The sequence below is a fragment of the Lontra canadensis genome, unplaced genomic scaffold (assembly GCF_010015895.1).
Source record: "Lontra canadensis isolate GAN:19392208 unplaced genomic scaffold, GSC_riverotter_1.0 scaffold28, whole genome shotgun sequence".
NCBI lineage: Eukaryota > Metazoa > Chordata > Mammalia > Carnivora > Mustelidae > Lontra > Lontra canadensis.
The window spans coordinates 2,738,981-2,749,303 of record NW_022631022.1 but is presented as its reverse complement, the minus strand read 5'-3'; positions in this window follow the sequence as shown (position 1 = coordinate 2,749,303).

Below are 10,323 nucleotides of genomic sequence, written 5' to 3'. Positions count from 1 at the left end.
CATGCGACTCTTCATCTCAGAGTAGTTAAGTTCAAACCCCACTTGGTAGAGTTTACTTAAAAAAAGTGAGTCCAAATATATTCGTATTTACTTATATTCCCGCACATACACACAAGTGAGGAAAATAAATACATAACTAATACCTGTGGGGATGGGAACTGGGCATATGGCGTGAGGTAGGTTGGGGACTTAACTGTACCTTTTTTTTTCAAGTAAGCTTTAGCCCAAAATGGGGTCTGAACTCATGACCCTGAGATCAAGAATCACTCTACCTACTGAACCAGCCAGGAGCCCCTGTACCTTTCTTTTCTTTCTTTCTTTTTTTTTTAAAGATTTTATTTATACATTTGACACACAGAGAGAGAAATCACAAGTAGTCAGAGAGGCAAGCAGAGAGAGAGGGGGAAGCAGGCTCTCCAATGAGCAGAGAGCCCGACGCGGGACGCGGGACTCGATCCCAAGACCCCAAGATCATGACCCAAGCCGAAGGCAGAGGCTTAACACACTGAGCCACCCAGGCGCCCTATACCTTTTTTGAACATATAAATACATTAGCTATTCAAAAAACAAAAATAGTTATCTGCAGCAAATACAGCATCAAGATTTGACAAAAGATGATGAGTAGTGTTTTGCAACATTATTCTACTTTTCTATAACTTGGAGTATTTTAGTAAAATTCTAAAAGAAATCATGTGTGAGAAGGATAAGATAAAATAAATTGCAAGCTATATTGTCTAAAATTATGTATGCAAATGTGTACGTATACCACATTTTCCTTAATTTTATGATTTTATTTCTATACATTTATTTACATAAAAATATGTATAAAATGCATTTATTTATATCTATATATGCAAGATAATATGTATTAATATTAAGCAATTAAGAAAGTGAACACTGGGGTGCCTGGCTGGCCCAGTCAGTAGAGCATGTGACTCTTAATCTCCAGGGTTGTAAGTTTGAGCCCCATGTTGGGTGTAAAGATTACTTAAAAATAAAATCTTTTTAAAAAAGAAAATTAACATTAATTTGAAAAGGGACTGTCAACTTCAAAAGTCTGAATAACTGAGGCAAAAGGCATTCTTCTAATTATCCAGATAACAGTCTATATTTCACACAAATAAAGTAAATGTAAAAGCACTTAAAGAAATTGAAAATTTATATCTATCCCTCACCCACTCCCACACCAAAAAGCCCAGAGCAGAAGCTCTGAGGGTTTGAACCTCAGTTCCATTATTTACTACTTAGTGACCTTGGACTCTGCTTCCGTTTTCTCAGTATTACTAACAGAACCTACTAAATAGGATTAGGAGGAGGATGAAATTATAGTACTTAGTGTTACCCTTTATTATCCATATAATTTTTTGAATATTTGACCTTTTGAGAAAATGTAAAGACTTTAGTAAATCATTTGTGGGCCCATGAGAATATAACTACCATTGACTTGACATATTGTTGTCAAAGACTAATTGTCTCTTTTGTTCATATGTGAGGAATACTAGAAGTTTATTTTCTGTAGCAATTTTGCCAGAGATATAAAGATAGCTTTCCCACAGACCATATCATTAGCACATTTTTAAAATAGCTTAATGGTCTTTTGTTTGTTTTAAAGATTTTATTTTTTTTAAGATTTTATTAATTTATTTGACAGAGATCACAAGTAGGCAGAGAGGCAGGCAGAGAGAGAAAGGAAGCAGGATCCCCACTAAGCAGAGAGCCCGATATGGGGCTCCATCCCAGGACCCCAGGATCATGACCTGAGCCGAAGGCAGAGGCTTTAACCCACTGAGCCACCCAGGCACCCTAAAGATTTTATTTTAATGTCTGTACCCAACGTGGGGCTCGAACTAAAAACCCTGAGATCAAGAGTCGCATGCTCTACTGACGGAGCCAGCCAGGCACCCCAGGAGTTTAATGTTTTTAAAAGTGAGTAGTATTAAAGGAAAAAAATCAGACTGTTAAAGAGCAAAGGTTGAGTATGGAGTGTACAAGTTTCTCTGGCAAGCAGAGAACCCACCCAGTCCAGAGATGAGTCTTGAAAAAAGAGGAATGGAGTACATCTTTTACAACCAAAAGACTATGAACTATTTCCATCTCACATTAAAAAAAGGGAAACCTCAGATTCTTATTGACTGGTTGGTGTTATTTGGATATAACACTTAGGGGAGTGCTGGGCTGGCTGGTGGTAGTGGTCTGCTGTGTATCTGGGGACTACATCTCGAGACTATGGCATTGATTTGTCCCTGGCTTGTACATGACATGCCCAAGTTGAGATCATATCACCCAACCAGGGCTACATCAGCATTAGCAATTAAGGTGGGCAAGGCCAGGAATAATAAATTCAGATCTGATTCAGCCAGGAAAAAAAAAACTATAATAAACTGAAATAGCAATAAACAAAATAAAAAGCTTATTTATTTCTCATGTTTAAGAAATCTGGAGGCGGATGGCTGGGTGGCTCAGTCAGTTAAACATCTACCTTTGGCTCTGGTCATGATCCCAGGGTCCTGGAATTGAGTCCCAACATCGGGCTCCCTGCTCAGTGTGGAGCCTGCTTCTCCCTCTGCCTGCCTCTCCCCCTGCTTGTGCTGTCTCTCTCTCTAACAAATAAATAAATAAAATCTTTAAAAAAAAAAAAAAGAAAAGAAAAGAAATCTGGAGGTAATGAGTCCACAGTTGGAAAGGGATTCCATGGTGTTAGGAATCCAGACTCCTGTCTTCTTCCTTTACCACATAAGCATCTCCTTCTCAAGTTCACCTTATTGTCCAAGATGGCTTCTAGCACTCCAGCTGCATTCCACTCAGCAGGAAAGAGGAACAAAACAGCACATTTTAAGAACATTTCCCAGAAGTTGCATACAATTCTGTTTACATCTCATTATGCAGAATGTAATCACATGGCCACACACAGCTGCAAAGGAGACTGGGAACATAATCTTTATTGTTAGTGGTCATGGCCCAGAAAAAATTTAGGGTTTGTGTTACTATGGAAGGGGTAAAAAGATGTTGGGGGACATAGCACATTGCCTCAAATAGCAAAATAGAAATAATAAGACTAATACATTTATTTTTCTTTTCCTTTTTTTTTTTTAAAGATTTTATTTATTTATTTGACAGAGAGAGATCACAAGTAGGCAGAGAGGCAGGCAGAGAGAGAGGAGGAAGCAGGCTCCCTGCTGAGCAGAGAGCCCGATGTGGGGTTCGATCCCAGGACCCTGGGATCATGACCTGAGCCGAAGGCAGAGGCCCAACCCACTGAGCCACCCAGGCACCCCACATTTATTTTTCAAATGTACAATTTTGGGATAGTTCCAAGAATATTAAGAACATGAATAGCTAGTACTTTCAAAATAATGCACACAAACAATTCTCAGCATAAGAAGACTCTTAAATCACTGTGCATTGTGCTATGCGTTTTGGAATCTTTCCTAGAATACATTCTTTTTTTTTTTTTAAGATTTTATTTATTTATTTGACACAGAGAGAGAGATCACAAGTAGGCAGAGAGGCAGAGAGGGTGGGGGAAGCAGGCCCCCCCACTGAGCAGAAAGCCCGATGCGGGGCTCTATCCCAGGACCCCAAGATCATGACCTGAGCCGAAGGCAGAGGTTTAACCCACTAGGCCACCCAGGCGCCCCACCTAGAATACATTCTTAAGCTACATTATCAGCTCTACTAAGAACTTAAAAGTCTGACATGATCAAATCACTTTATTGCTCTGAGCCTGTTTGCTCTTCTGTTAATACAAAAGGTGTGGATTACTTGATCCCCAAGGTACTGTTTTAATGGAGGACACTGAATAGTAATAAAAAGGTACCTCTTTAATGCTCTGTGTTTTAGGTTATAAATCAAAAGAGTTAATATAAGATAAACTTGGAATATTCTATGTTTGGGGACTCCCATCTTTTTATCAGTTTATTCCTGAGGTAAAAGTTGAACATTTACCTCTGCAAGGTTCCTTACTTCTAGGTTCCTTACTTCATGGTTCGTTACCAACACTGGTTGCCCCATTTTCCACAACTGAGTGAGATTTCAGGTCAGAAGAGGGTAAAGTGAAGACAGAGGTATTGCTTGCAATATATTCTGACCACCCCTGCCACACACACAATAACAATTACCACCTTCCAAGGGCAGCAGGGCTAGAGGTTCTAGTGGCCACGTTCAGCATCTAGCATCAGTGATGAGAGTAGAAGTCCACTTTTGCTAAGTAGGTAGAGGTACTTGTACCCAACCATGGACCTACTACCCCCAGGCTTTTGGGGTCTCCAGTGGAGCAGCAGAACAACACAATTTTGGCATTAGTACTGTATAGCTCCCAAGCCGTATTTTCTGCCCACTCAGATTCTAGGAGCCATCTATATCTTTTAACACATTTATTTTCTATTTAAACTAGTAATAAGATGATACTGGATTCTGTTATTTGTAATGAAGAGCCCCGGCTAACACACATTGACGGACTATAAATGATAAAAAGAAAAAGAAAGGTAGAAGACAATATACAAGTAAAGGCTGATTTACTTGGAACCCAAAAGTTGATAAGTGCTAGAAGAAAGATGAACAAGAGCTGGAGTAGTCAGGAAAGACTCCTGGAAAGGTCTAGAACTTGAGCAGAATCTTGGAATCAACTCGGATTTGGATATATGTATGGGAAGTTGCCCTAAGATAAGGAAAGTGGTAGAAGCATAAAAAATGATTAAGCTAGGGGTACCTGGCTGGCTCAGTCTGTAGAGCATGTGGCTCTTGATCTCACAGTCTTGAGTTCAAGCCCCATGTTGGGCATGGAGTCTACTTAAAAAAAAAAAAAAAAAAAAAGAGGGATGCCTGGGTGACTCAGAAGTTAGGCATCTGCCTTGGGCTCAGGTCATGATTCCAGGGTCCTGGGATCGGGCCCTGTGTCTGGCTCCCTACTCAGTGGGGAGCCTGCTTTGCCCTCTCCCACTCCCCCCTGCTATGTTCCCTCTCTCATTGTCTCTCTGTCAAATAAATGAATAAAATCATTTTTTAAAAATTATTAAGCTTCCATAAAGAAACTGATCAACCTGACTCAGATTGTGTTGTTAGGAAGAATGAAAAACAAGGTTAGGATAGCTATTTTGAACAGAGGAGTCTTATTACAGATTCCTTTTTTTTCATAGCCCCTAAAGATTTTAAATATTATTGGTATATAATTTTTTATTCCTCTAAAATAATATATGTAATATTCATGTGTGTTAAAAAGCATAATAATGGAATACACACACCTGTCAGCATACCATCCAACCTAAGAACTATTCCTAGATATATGTTTATCCCTTCTCCCATTCCCCTGAATCTCCTGTCCATCCCACTGAGATCACCACTACCCTGAATTTTACATTTATAATTCCTTTTTTTTTTTAAGATTTATTTATTTATTTATTTGACAGGCAGAGAGGCAGGCAGAGAGAGAGGCAGAAAGCAGTCTCCCTGCTGAGCAGAGAGCCCGATGTGGGGCTATATCCCAGGACACTAGGATCATGACCTGAACCGAAGGCAGAGGCTTTAACCCACTGAGCCACCCAGGCGCCCCTATAATTCCTTAAAAGCTATTTTTAGTATCTATGTATAGACCTAAAAATGTAAGCAATATGTTGTTTAATATTTCTTCTTTTTAAGCTTTATACAACTGATAACAAGATGTATGTAATCTGTTTAGGCTTGCTTTTCTCACTCCATATTTTGTTCTGTGATGTTTCATACAGTTCATATACAGTTTCATACAGTTGTAGTTTAGAAATTTTTCACTGCTGTATATTACTCTTATTATTGGATGTGCCATAATTTATTTATTTCCTTGTCAATAAACATTTGAAATGGTTTGAGCATTCTGCAACTATGAATAGTGCTGCCATTGAGTGTTCTTATGTATGTGTCTCACATATGCATTCTTTTTTTTTTTTAAGATTTTATTTATTTATGACAGATAGTGAGAGAGGGAATACAAACACGGGGAGCTGGAGAGGGAGAAGCTTCCAGCTGAGCAGGGAGACTGATACGGAGCTCGATTCCAGGACCCTGGGATCATGACTTGAGCTGAAGGCAGACGCTTAACCACTGAGCCAGCCAGGCTCCTCTCGCATAGGCATATGTATTGTTACATATGTATTGTTATGTGCATATTGATTTATATGTATATAAATGTATATAAATCAAAGGAGCAAAGACCTTGAAAAGACAGGTGGAATGGGATCCAGATCACAGAGGGAAGAGATAGCTTTTGATGGGAGAATACAGCATGTCTTTCCATTCTAATATGAAGGATGAAAAGCTTTGACGTAGGGTGCCTGGGTGGCTCAGTGGGTTAAAGCCTCTGCCTTCAGCTTGGGTCATGATCTCAGGGTACTGGGATTGAGCCCCACATTGGGCTCTCTGCTCGGCAGGGAGCCTGCTCCCCCACCCCCCGCCTGCCTCTCTGCCTACTTGTGACCTCTGTCAAATAAATAAATAAAATCTTAAAAAAAAAAAAAAGAAAGAAAAGCTTTGACGTAGATGTGTTATTAGGTTTGTGATAGGAAGTTAAGGATTGGAGAGGATGACTGGGTCACTCCATGATGGTAGTTATCTGAATAAGTACAGTGGGAAAAGAAAAGGACAGGGGACTTGAAGTATTTGCAGGAGGTGGTAGACCTTGGACTCTGCACTGAATGGAATAATGACAGGAGGAGACTGAATGAAGACAGAGGCTTAAAGGAAGCTGAGTTCTGGATGGTTCCTCAGGTTATTTCCAGGAGAGCTCTTGAGCAAGTCAGTCCATTGTGGTCAAAGGTTAACGTGTCTGAATTTGTGATATTGAAGACTGTGTGTCATGCAGAAGCCCAGAGTCTCTCTACTCCTGGGTCTTCTTACTCCTCAAAGGTTAAGTACATCTGATTCAGATCACTTCCACTGACTGTGGAAGTTGAAGGCCCTCCCAAGATTTTTGTAAATACCCAGTGACCCCTAGGTCCTCAGGATTATCTGGGCTTCCTAGTGCCTGAATCTCATGTATTATTTCTGTTTTGAACCATTTCAACTTAGGCCCTTTCTCCAGTTCCAACAATAAAAGTCACTCATTTAGTAGATGTAGACACTCTTGTAGGGTTCCTGGAGAGAGGGTTACATTAAATCTAGCAAAACCATCATCTTGATGCCACCTTTCCAAATTTCCTCTTTCCTTCCCATCTCCTCTGTTGTAGATGATATCTGTGTTCTGTCTTCTTAAGTTTGAGACCAACTGACACCTTCAGGATAGGACTGGGAGGCAGTGTACATGGGTGCTCACAAGTTCAAGCACTTATTAAAATACAGAATTTCCCACTAGACAGCAACATGCAAAAGAATGAAACTGGACCACTTTCTTATTCTATACACAAAAATAAATTCAAAATTGATTAAAGATCAAAATGTGAGACAGGAAACCATTAAAACCCTAGAGGAGAACACAGGTAGCAACCTCTTTGACATCAGCCAAGCAATTTCTCACTAGATACGTCTCCTGAGGCAAGGGAAATAAAAGCAAAAATAAACGCTTGGGACTTCATCCAAATAAAATTTTCTGCACAGAGAAGGAAACAGTCAACAAAACTAAAAGGCAACCTATGGAATGCAAGAAGATATTTACAAATGACATATCTGATAAAGGGTTAGTGATCCAAAATATGTAAAGAACTCGGAAAACTCAAACTCAAAACACCCAAAATGTTAACAAATAATCCATCCAAAAAATGGACAGAAGATATGAACTGACATTTTTCCAAGGAAGACATACAGATGGCCAGCTGACACATGTGAAGATACTCAACATTACTATCAGGGAAATGCAAATCAAACTACAATGAGATATGGCTTCACACCAGTCAGAATGGCTAAAATTAAGAATGCAGGAAACAACAGGTATTGGCGAGAATGCAGAGAAAGGGGAGCCATCACGCACTGTTGGTAGGAATGCAAAGTGGCAGCCACTCTGGAAAACAATGGAATGTTACTTAGCCATTAAAAAGAGTGAAACCTTGGGCCTGGGTGGCTCAGCGGGTTAAAGCCTCTGCCTTCGGCTCAGGTCATGATCTCAGGGTCCTGGGGTTGAGCCCCATATCGGGCTCTCTGCTCAGTGGGGGGCCTGCTTCCCCCTTTCTCTCTGCCTGTCTCTCTGCCTACTTATGATCTCTGTCTGTAAATAAATAAATAAATAGTGAAATCTTGCCATTTGCAACAACATGGATAGAGCTAGAGAGAATTATGCTATGTGAAGAAAGTCAGTCAGAGGAAAATACCATATGATTTCACTCATATGTGGAATTTAAGAAACAAAACAAACAAACAAACATGGCGGGGGGGGGGTGCCAGGAAGAGAGGCAAACCAAGAAACAGATTCTTAACTGTGAAGAACAAACTGATGGTGACCAGAGGGGAGGTAAGTGGGGGGATGGGTTAAATAGGTGATGAGAATTAAAGAGTGCACTTTTGATGAGTACCGGGTATTGTATATAAGTGATGAATCACTAAATTCTACACCTGAAACTAATATTACACTGTATGTTAACTACCTGGAATTTAAATAAAAACCTGGAGGGAAAAAGTACAGGATTTCTCAAAGAGAAAACTTCTCTCCATAAAAGGACATTAGTGCTATGAATGAAGGTAGTAAAATGTTAGTCACCTCCATCCACATAGAACTGAATTGAAATGAAGAGTGATCGGAAACTATTCCCAAGGTGGGGTGGAGTGGAAGCAAGCACTCAGCCATCTCACACACTGAGACCAACACTATTTGATTTTCATGTCTCATGTTTCCAGTTATTTCTTCTATGTTCCCAATAGTAAGATATTTTGCAATTCTTAAAATATTTGAAAAATGAAATACACTTAGGTTATTTTTGACTTTCATAATTTTAAAATATTTTATGCTCAAATACCTCAAAGAAGCACTGTCACCAGGTGAGGCAGCTGAGGAGCTGTTCCTTAAACGTCTTCATGAGCAAGGAGTATGTTTTCAAGATTCAGGGTTGAAGAGGTGTTATTTCCCTGAGTGTATTCAAATAACAAAAGTGTCTTAGAACACAAATAACACTAACTACAAAAATAAATAAATAAATTTGACTTCATCCAAACAAAACGTTTGTTCTTCAAAGAAAATTAAAAGACAACCCACAGGCAGGTAAAAAGTAACTGTAAAACATATATTCAACAAAGGACTTGTATACTGTATAGCATATGTAAAGAACTCTCACAAGTCAACAATGAGACAAGCAACCCAATTCAAAATGGGCGAAAGATTTGAACATTCATTTCCCCAAGGAAGATACGTGGGTGTGAAATAAGCACATAAATAAGATGCTCAGTATCACTAATCAGTAAGGAAATGCAGTAATGCTACAACGAGCAGGGCAAAGGGGTGCCAGGGTGGTTTAGTTGGTTGAACATCCAACTCTTTTTTTTTTCTTTATAAAGATTTTATTTATTTACTTGTCAGAGAGAGAGGGAGAGAGAGCGAGCACAGGGAGACAGAATGGCAGACAGAGGCAGAGGGAGAAGCAGATTCCCCACCAAGCAAGAAGCCCGATGTGGGACTCGATCCCAGGACGCTGGGATCATGACCTGAGCCAAAGGCAGCTGCTTAACCAACTGAGCCACCCAGGGGTCCCTGAACGTCTGACTCTTGATTTCCGCTCAGGTCCTGATCTCAGAGTTGCAAAATTCAGCCCAGCATTGGGCTTGGCCCTGGGTGTGGCTCCCCACCCCTCCATCTTCCACTCTCCCTCTCTAAAAAGCAAAACAAAACAAAACAAACACCCATTTTAGAATGGCTAAAACTTGAAAAGACCAATCATACAGATACTGACAAAGATGTAGACCAACTGGAACTCTCCCACTACTGATGGGAAATGGAAAATAGTTTAAATGCTTTGGAAAATAGTTTGAAATTTTTTTAAAAAGTTAAAATACACCTACTGTAAGACCCAGCCGTTTTACTCTTAGGTATTTACCCAAGAGAAATGAAAACCTATCTATGTAAAGACGTACACCGGGACTCCTGGGTGGCTCAGTTGTAAAGGGTCTGCCTTCAGCTCAGGTCATGATCCCAGGGTTCTGGAATCGAGCCCTGCATTGGGCTCCCTGCTGCTGGGGAAGCCTGTTCTCCCTCTCCCACTTCCCCTGTTTGTGTTCCCTTTCTCTCTGTGTCTTCCTCCGTCAAAAAAAAAAAATAAAATCTTAAAAAAAAAAAAAAAAGACTTGTACACAGATGTTCCTAGCAGCTTTATTTGTAATAGCCAAAAAACTTGAAACCACAAATATCCATCAAAAGGTGAATAGAGGGGTGCCTAACTG